This window comes from Humulus lupulus, chromosome 8 (genome assembly GCF_963169125.1).
Source record: "Humulus lupulus chromosome 8, drHumLupu1.1, whole genome shotgun sequence".
Taxonomy (NCBI): domain Eukaryota; kingdom Viridiplantae; phylum Streptophyta; class Magnoliopsida; order Rosales; family Cannabaceae; genus Humulus; species Humulus lupulus.
Genome location: NC_084800.1, coordinates 93,614,471 through 93,625,634, shown reverse-complemented (window position 1 = coordinate 93,625,634; position 11,164 = coordinate 93,614,471).

The window sequence follows — 11,164 nt, the reverse complement described above, 5'->3', positions numbered from 1 at the left end:
ACATCCAGAAACTCACAGACTAATCTGGTCTCATCTAGTCCCACTTGCATAACCTGAGTGGTATCAACCACACTGGCTAAGAATCCTATGCAACCTCCTTGCAATAAATCTCTAGCCCTCAGAACAGATATCATGGGTGTACAAGGTCCATGCACAATGCCAAAAAACACAAAAGGATCCTCACCTTCAGACTCAAAGGTTACCATCTTCCTTCTGCAATCTATGGTTGCCCCATACGAACATAGTGGTAATACGAACATCCCGGGCTATCCTAGGTTGTAGCCCCTTGAGAAATATCTCATTTCTAGTCCCATCAGTGGGCACTAGTTCCAATGCAAACTTTTCTAGTCTGTCAAACTTTAGAGCATACTCAGTCACTGACAAACTTCCCCGAAACAACTTGCTAAACTCTTCAACTTTTGCAGCCCTAATAGCATCATTGTAGTACTTTTCATGGAACAAAGTCTGAAACTCTTCACAACTCAGGGCATTAACATTTCTGGTTTGGGATATCACTTCCCACTAAATTCATTCATCCTCCTGAAACATATATGTGGCACAAGCCACCCTCTCATTACCAGACACCCTCATAAGGTCAAGGATGGTGGTAACCATGTTCATCCATTGCTCATCTTTAGCTAGATTTGCACTACCCTAAAGAACTGGAGGGTGTTGTTTCTTGAACCTTTCATAAAGAGGTTGCCATTTACTTCCAGCCTCTAGTGGCTGCTCAACTGTTAGCACTGTTATAGGTGGTGCCTCTGGCAAGATGTTCCTTGCAGGAACCTGTTGTTGTCTCAGGAGGCGTATTTCTTCTTCCCGAGTCAATACCCTGGCTTGTAAGTCAACAAGCAACTGCTGCCAATTATCAGGAGCTGGCTGAGGGATCTGACCCTGGTCATTTTCCTGACCCTGTCTATCATTCTGGCCCTGATTTTCCTGGCCAGCTGATAAGTCTAACTGCCTTGGAAGCATACTATCAACTTATATCTTGCTGCAATAATCAATACGACAAGTTATGTAGTGATAACTAAACCTCTTGCTGCCTCACGGTCCAAGATCATGCAGATACTCATCCATGTTCCACAACCATACTAGTAAACATGTTTATTCATGATCATAACAATTAACATTTAGCACTTAACAATTAACAATTTAACGATGCTAATAAGCACGTTCTAGCAATATCAGTGTTAATAAGCATGTTCTTGCTTATCATGAAGCAGTCAAGGGCCAGCCTTATTAGTGTATCTCATACATGTAGGTAAAGCATTTATATTCTATTTAAGCAGTTAAACACATATCCACATAAATAGTTATCGAACCATGAGTCGAGCTTGTCTTTAGTGGTGAGTGTACATGCCCAACTAGTCTATAGGAACCCCAAACCTTGGCATGCTCTGATACCAAGTTGTAATGCCCTGGTTAGCCCAGATCGTCACACTGTGTACTTTAAATAGTGCTTAACTCGCTAAATGAGTCATTAAGCCATAACTGTGCATCTATGTGTTATTAATGGGCCAGGATGAAAATCTCGGTCAAAAGGAATGGATATATTTTATTTAAAACATTAAACTGTACATGTAATCCCATAAAAGTGTTTACAAAGTTATTTACAATCCAAAATGGTCATTACAGTTCAAAAGTTACAATCCGCCGACCTAAGCAGCCAAAATAAGGTTAAACCCTAGTTCCCCTGAGAAACACCTTGGCCGTGGTGGTCAAGCAGCTGCATATGTACACTTCGCCACCTAAGCTCTCCACTCAAGGCTGGGTAAACTTCTCTTTCCCTTTACCTGCACCACATATCACCTGTGAGCCAAGGCTCAACAAGAAAACTTATCACTGCATGTATTCAATATAAATAAATGATCATGTAATCATTATGGGGCTTCAGCCCTAATCAGATGATGACTAGCAATTCAATCTTGGGCTCCTGTGCCCTGAATAGATGACTAATGAGTCTCTCTGGGGTCCTGCGCTCTGAATAGATGACTAATGAGTCATTTTGGGGTCCTGCACCCTATGCCATGTGACTAACAAGTCACCTGAACCTTTTTGGTCCTAACTTTGAGTAACTAGTCATAAACTAGCCAAGCGCTTTAGTTTTCTTCGACCAATAGGTCGGTCAACCATTTAATGCTCATGTTGATTAGATCTAATCATTTTGGCCTGCGGTCAGAATGCTAATGCCACTCTTGACTCATAAGTCAATTCTATACGATCAACGCTCAGTACTATTGCCAATCATGACTGATAAGTCAGAACTTCTCGACCAGTACTAAACATCATTGTCGTTTCTAACTAATAAGTCAGTTCCATTCACAAATAAGCAACCTTGCCAGGAATTCATAATGCAACCAATGTCCATATATAGAGCACTCAATATGCCTCATCAATAATCATGAATGTCACATACTGGGTGCAGTTTTCTTACCTCAGACTTGAGCGTGAAATAAATAAAGAACAACACTTGAGAACAATCATGTCCTTAGGCCCTTAGCGGTCACCTAATCATAACCAAATATGAAATCACATCAATAAAATGAGTAATAAAAGGCTCCCGGACCAAGTCCTAGCCTCTGGGACATCGAATCCCACTAAATCGGGTTGTAGAAACAATCCTGAGGCCTTAGGTTTGAGTTCCCAATATTAAAACACAACTTTGGCCAAGCCTGCCCTCAAGCATCGCGGTCCCACAACCCTGAGCCGTGACCCGCCTCCAAACAGAGGCTACAACCCCATTCAGCCTGCACCTCATGTCGTGGCCTGCCTCCCAGGCGTCGCGGCCCTAACTCCCATCAACCTCTTCTCACTTCTTCGTTAAGCTTGGGCCGTGGCCCGACCTAGAACTCAGCCAAAAACCTTCATTTTCCCATTTTAAATCACTCCATAACCCTATCCAAACATATCCAAATCCCAAAAACAAGTTCCCAATCATCTCAGAGACCCAAAACCATCAAAACCTGAGCCTCAAACAATTCAAAAACTCATCAAAACATAGAATCCAATTAAAAACTTAAAAACTCGAAAACTTAAAATATAAGCTGGATTAACTCTGATCGAATCGTTTCTTGCTAAATCCTATGGTTAATAAGCTTTTAATCTTCCCTAGAATCGCTATAACTTGGTCCTCGCTTGAATCCGAGTCCTAAAACTCAAGTTTCCTTCGAAAATGTGACGAACAGTAAAAAGGAATAACGGAAGAAAGAGAGAAAGTATTTTGAACGTATTTTCTTTCTAACAGGTTACTTCAAGCTTAAGTAATCTCAAGTAAATCATAATGCTCAGGGTCCCAAAAATGCCCTCGAGGGTAAAATAGTCAAAATTCCTATAATTCCCTCCCGATCTCACTAACTCCAAATTCATCATCAAATAATCATTCCCATTACCCAATATCCCGATAATTGACCCCATTATGACAAAACTGCTAATTTGCTTCCTAGGATCGTCTCATGCCGAATAGCTCAAACATATCCACATAATTATGTGGTCTCACTCATGTGGTCTCACTCATATATCACATACATGCACATAAATATACAATTATGCCCTCAACATGCCAAAATTATGAAAATTCCCTTCTAATAAGAAATATGCCCACATGCATGCAATTATCATCATATAATAATATAACTCACATAATCATGCATATAATCATATATTAAATCAATTATGGCCCTCCTGGCCCCCTAATCCAAGCACTAAATGTTCGTGTAAGCACGAGATCGAACCCAAAGGAGTTGTCTAAAATAAAAAAGAAAACTATTTTAAACCAAAATTAATAAATTCTAACCTAGCTCCAAAGATTGATGAGATTTAACATAAAATAAAAGATTTAAAATAAAGATATTAAAGACAATATATATTACTAAATTAATAATTGTAAACAAGATGATAAAATAAGATTATTAAGGATTAAAATCCACAAAATATAAGTTCAATAATATTTATAAGTACATTGATTCCCAAGTTTTAGTGATAGTTAAAATAAATCAAACTATCATTTTCCAAATAGATTTATAATTTTAAGCACAAATTACTTCTAAAAAAAATAACATTTTTCTTTACTTTTCAAAATTATAATTTCAAAACACTTAGTGTAAATCAATCTAATGAAATAACAAATAAATCAATGAACATTATTTAAAAGGAAAAACATAATATTTTTGTTCTAAGCATGGATGTGTACAATTTAATGACACATCTTACACAAAGAATATTATGTTTTTGCACTAATGAAGAACAAAGTGTAAATATGTGCTAACAATCCAAAATACATGATATTTAAGATGAAAGAAGATATTTGAAGAAGAAAATTTCATAAACTTTGTTGCACAAAATGGGAAATCAACATACAAAATAACTACTATCTAGTTACATATTGTTTCATCATCACCTTAATAATCTTAAAAAGATTAGAAACTCATAACTAAAATAGCAAATACAAACTAAAAATTACAAACATAAATAGGAAAATTTGGAGGAGAAACCCCCAAATTTTTCCTCTAAAAACTCATAGGAAAAATGACCAAAAAGAATAAAAAGATGAAGAGAATTGAGAGGTCTTGAAAGTGTAGAACTTGTGTAGTGTAACCCCCCCAAAATGACCACTAAACTCCCTTATTTATAGCCAAAAAATGAGTATTAAAATAATCAATTTAAATTAATTAAATTGATTAAATTAATAAAATATGGCAAATAGGGGTAAATTATAGGGTGTAATGATGATATTATAGGGTAAAATGTGTAGAAAAGTTTAGGTAAAAAGTTGGCATTTTTGGCAATTGTGGGACAAGGGAACATTGGTGCCTTTGATGGGCTCAAGGGAGAAAAAATGGCAGCTTTGTGGGCTGTGGCAGGTGGCTGGGAAGGGGAAACCGTGGGGGCAGCTGCTGGATTGTGGTGTTGGTGCTGGGCCGAAGAAGGGCTGCTGAGGTTGGTGGAGTGCTGGGCGCTGGTGGCGTGGAGGAAGCTGCACGGCTGGGGCAGCTGGTGCTTTGGGTGGGCTGAATGGAGGAGAGGCATGGGCCAAGCGAGCCTCTGGTGGCTAGGCCGAGTGAGTGGCAGGCTGGGCCGACTTGTAACGCCCTACTTCCTTAGAACTGAGTGAGTTTTTAAGACAAAACAGTGTGCAAAGAACTCGCTAACCGAGGTTTTGAAACAAAAGTGTGACTAATTAAAAGTTAAGGCTGTAATCTTAGAAAATGCGTCGTTTCATTAAAACTTCTATTATTAAACATTTGGGATCCCAAAATAAGGTTTGAAAACTAATCACATCTTGAAATAAGGTTACAGTTTGAGAAATCATAAAATCATAGATTATTACAGCCATTTACGAATAAACCCCCAACCAAAGCAGTCGGGCAGGCCAAACATGTACGCGTCGCTTCACGCTCTCCGTACTCATGGTTGGTTGACTCAGTCATTGCCCTTACCTGCAACACAGAGCACCCGTGAGCCGAAGCCCAGCAAGAAAACTCATGCAGAACATAACATATGCAATGTATACAGTTTATCATAACAGATAATCCACAAATAAACAAGTCAACCATTAGACTAAGCAAACACGGCCATGCCGCCCCAGGACCCTTACCAAAGCCCTGGGGTATCGGTTCTCACCGCGAGGATAACTCATGTATCCCTTGGGTCCCACCCTGAATATAGCATCCCATGTGCTAGGTGTTACTTTCGGCCCACGGCCGCCCTGGCTTACGCCGTACTCGGCCCACGGCCGCCCCGGCCTACGCCGTACTCGGCCCTTGCCGCTCATTTCATCATAATCACACATATAGTACATTCGAAATAATCATTCACACACATCATGATTCATTTAAGGTTAAACATTTGCACATAATACAATCTGGGGCCATGCCCTAACCTCGGGTGTTATAGTTTTCTTACCTGCATTCTGAGCCTCCTGATGCACCAAAGCCGCGAGCACGGTCCTCTAGCACGAGCCTCTCAAAGAACCTAGTCACAACACACAAGAAACATCCCTCATTACTAACCAACCCAAAACCACTTCCCGGGACCAATCCCACACTCTCGGGACTCCCAAATTCCTAAAACAGTTCATCGGAAACATCCCCCGAACCCCCGGAGCAAAAGCTGAAAAATGCAAATTTTCCCATCCTGAAAAAGGCGTAGCACCGCGGCGCTACCCGCAAGGGCCGCGGCGCTCAGCGAAGTTAGGGAGCTCCTTGGCTGCAAACAGCCTCGCGCCGCGGCGCCCAAGAACAGGGCTGCGGCGCTCCTTCGCGAACCCAGAAAAACTGGGTTTTTCCCCTGCATTTCCTCAAGCCAAAACACTCCCAAATCAACCCAAACTCACACCCAAGCCCCAAAACCAACTCAAGACTCCAAATAAACCATCCAACAACCCATAACATTACCAAAGACATCTAAACACCCAATCAAATCCCCAAAATCCACATCCTTGATTTCAATTTCAGAAAAATAAAAAAACTCAAACATCAAACTCAACCCATGCTCAAATTCTTAACCCATAACATAATCAAGCCTTAAATGAGTATAAAATTCCTTACCTCATATGGGGAATCCATCCCTAAGCTTCCTTCATCTCCTAGGTCTCCAACTTCTCCTTCTCTTCTTCTTCTTCTTCTTCCTCATGCCCTAGCTTTTCCCTCTCTTTTCTCTTCTCTTCAAACTCTATCAAGACCAAAATGGTTAAGCCCCAAACCGTGTACCCCATAAAACCAGCTGCCATTTATCTAATTTCCCAGCCAAATGACCATTTTACCCCTCCTTGCCTATCCTTTCCCAACTAAACCTCAAGGGCACTTAAGTCCTTTTACTTCTATTTCATTTCTACCATTTTCTACCTAGAACTTGTTACTCTCAGCAGTAACTAATGGTTACCCAGGTTACTAAATCTCCAATAACCATTACCCGCTAAATCTCAATTTAACCTTAAAATTCCCGAGGTACCCCTAGGCTCCTCCCGAGCCGGGTATAGAAATCCCGTTGTGACTCTGAAGTTAACTAGCTCTCTAGGACCGTCTCAGCACGTGCATCACAATAATAAAACCACACTCACGTGGTACAATTCACAGAATACAATTATCACATATCAATACCGTTATGCCAATCATGGCCACAATTACAATTATGCCCTTCTAACACGATCCGGGCCTACATGCATACTAGTAAACATAGCCATGCATCTCAGTTAAACAAATAGCCAAATAACATGCTTTAAATCATAATCACGCATTAAATTCATAAAATCACACATAAACCCCAACCTGCCCTCCTGGCACACTAATCAAGGCCCTTAAGCCTTATTAGCGAATTTGGGTCGTTACACGACTAATGGGTTTGGTTGGAGGCTTGGGTTTGATTGCAAAAATACCACTTTTATTTCTTCTTTTCCTCGCTTTTCAAAGCCCAAAAATACCACAAGTTCTCTACAAAATAAATATAAAATAAATCATAATAAAATATTTTCAACTATAAAATAAATCAATTTAATTATTTGAAAATATTAATTATCACTTAATTTATATTTAACATTTAAGTTCAATAAAATGACATTTTTGACCTATAACTAAACAACAATAATTCAAATGATTAAACTACAACATTTTACAACAAAATAATTATAAAAATACACAAAAATGTATAAAATTAAAATAAACCTAATAAATTCAAAATTACTTTAAAACTTAATAAATCAATTAAAAACTCAAGAATTACGCAACAATTAGCACATAAAAAGTGGTAAAATAACTCTATTTTGTAGAGTTATCACTAAGCCACATTAGGGAATTTAGGACATTACAAATACCCTCCTCGTCATCATCATGTAATTTGTTATTCTAAAATATAGAATCTGTTAACAAAAACCGACTACAACAATTTGTTTCTTCAGTTTTTTTTTTATTGTGTGAGCCAACACCCTACATACCTGCAGATAAGTACACACCCTTGTACGTGTTGGGGTTTTATGCCCTAATTATAACTCAAATTCTTTGTAATCTCATTTTATTATCAATAAAACAATAGAAATCATTTTTTGACTTGGTCAATCACTTTGCTCACATGTTTTATTTTCATGATTATTTGTTTAATATAAATTTCTATTAAATCCCGAGCATGTAGCTAATCTTATTTATAGTGACGTAATCACAGTGGAATATAAATATGATTATATGTTCAAAATAAGTTAGTCCTAAGATTAGTCAGTGTCCAAGATTTACACTGACTTTCCAATCTACGATATGATCTACTTACACATTATAGTGTTATGTTCTTTCCAGAACATTAGTAAAGTAGATAAGATCGGATGTATTTGTTACATCGGACTGGACCGATATTGACAGTTGATAAGATAAGTAAACATACCGTTATTATCTATTCTAGTCATATCATATAGTTGACCATATGTCAATTCAATCTCAATTCTGAGTGGTTAGTATTCTAACTGATTGTATTATTTGAGTTCTTTGACTTGTTCGTTACCAGCTTACCCTACGGACTAGCGCATACTTACATCTTGGGAACTCGGTAGTATAATTGAGTGGGAGTGTTAATCATAGATATGAACATCTATAGCTTCTGATGAAGAAGTGAAATGATGGTTTCCTTTTAGTTTGGTTCCAGATGTTAAATGATAGAGATCTCATTTCAGTAATTAAATTAGTTTACTGAAATATCATTTACAAGGAACTAAGTGTTTTAAGGATAAAATACAATGAGGGGTAAAACGGTATTTTAGTCCTATCTCATTGTAGACCGTCTATAGAGGATTGAGTGACAATTATGGTTGTAACTATGGATAATTAATAGCGTCTCTATATTTGTTATAGAGCGTTTTATGAATTCAAGAGTGTAATTCCGAGTCTATAGTGGAGTCACGAGGAATTAATAAGTTAGTAAATTTATTTGTTAGATTTATGATAACTTATTGGAGCTTGATTTCATAGGCCCATAGTCCCCATTGTACCTTGGATAAAATCATCTAGATAGTCTCAATTAATTAATTTAATCATCAATTAGAATTATCAAAGTTGACCAAGTCAATTTTGGATAGTTTCACAGAGTTGTGTAATTTTGAGAAGAAAAGAAAAATTATGGTAGATTTATTAATTAAGATAAATTGGTATCTAAATTAATAAATAAGTTTAAATCAAGATTAAAATTATAAATAATTAATTTGATAAAGGATTTAAATAATTATTTAATTAATTAAATCAATAAAAAATAATACAGGCCTTGATTTTAAGTCCAATGGGCTTATAATCAAATAAGAAATTTCACGGGCCTATAGCCCATGATAATTTCAACCTAGGGCTTCAAAATGGCTATTATTTTATTGATTTTTTAATTAAATTATATGGCCTAATTGAGTCTATAAAAGGAGTGCTTAGAGAGAAGTCAAAAGATAAGTTTGATAAGTCACAAGTCAGATTTTCTGATAGTTTTAGATTCTCTCCAAACACAAGTCATTTTCTAAGCCACTTTGTTATTTTCTCTTCTTCTCTCTAATCTATCTCATGTGTTGAGAATTGCCAACACTAGTCTAGGTGGTTCTAAGGATACATTGGAAGATTGTGAAGAAAATAGAAGATCGGTTCAGTTTCTGGATAATACTCTGCGACAGAGAGGATACAAGAGTTAGAGAAACTGAATGAATGACTCTTTAATTCCGCTGCGTATACTGTAAGTATTCTATTCTTTGCTTCTCTTTGAATTCAATTTTAAAAACATGTTTTAGGCTATCTCGTATTAATTTGTTTAATATTAGATATATATGAAAATAAATAAAGATCCTGTATAAGCTAATCCAACAGTACCACCAAGTCAATCCAATGTCAGACTAGCCCATTTTTTTAATTAAAATACATGGGTGTTACACATTCCGCCAAAATACAACGTGGTTTGAAATCCAAGTCCTAATAAATAATAAAAAATATATATAAATACATTATATATATATATGTGTCATGTGTACAAAAAATGTAATTGTGTAACTACATAAAAAATATAATAGCATCCCTCTACTATTAAAAATAAACAAGTTTATTCTCTAATTACAGAGATGTGTTTTGAAGAATGTCATAGCCGAATGTTTTCTGCCTTCAATAGATGTAAGTAGGGCAATTTATGAGTTAGAAAGTTATCATATTATTTTTTAAAAAACTATAAGTAATGTTTTGGTTTATTGTTTTTAAAATATGTTTATGTATTTTTTTTATAATGTATGACATTGTTTATTTATTTAAAATTTATATGACAAATGTAAAACATAATAAAAGTAAATTAATATATTTTTTTGAAAAATAAAACTAAGTAAATGTGCATTGCGTGTTTGACATAGTATTTAAAAAGTGTGCAATTTTTTTTAAGAATTTATTTAGAAATGAGTATGGAGAGAGAAAAAAAATTAATATATTATGGAAGAACCCATAAGAAATTTGTGTGTGAGTTGTTTTGATATTATTTGCTTTCACTTCGTCTATTTGTTTTTTTAGAATAAACTTCATCTAATTATTGTTGACTTAAATATGGCATATTTATTAAGTTACTCTTTAACGCCCTGGTTACCCCAGGACAATTACTGTGAATGTTGAACCGTAAATTTAACTCGCTACCCGAGTTCTTTGGTTAAAAACATGCTTCTAGGTATTATTAATAGGTTAAGGTGGAAAACCAATCAAAAGGAAATGATATATTTTATTTAAAACATAAAACTGTTCATGGGCCCATCAAAACATTTACAAGTTATTTACAACTCAAAATGGTCATTACAGTTTAAATTTACAACCCGCCGACCTAAGCGGCAAAAATAGGGTAAACCCCCTAGTTCCTCTAAGAACCCCTTGGCCGTGGTAGTCAAGCGGCCGCATATGTACACAACACCACTGTAATGCCCCAAATTTCCTAATAAGGTTTAGGACCTTGATTAGGAGGTCGGGAGGGCCATAATTTCTTTATTATGCTATTTAATGATATTATGCATGTTTAGGTGTATTAAATATGCATGTGAACTCATTTGTGATTAATTGGGTGATTTTCATATTTTGGCCATTTCGGGCATTTTTGGCATATATGTGAAATGGGCATGGTGCTTTGCTATTATCTGGTTATGCCAGGGTTACCCAGCATAAGAAGATCCTAGGAGGTAAGCTAGTGGGAAAGT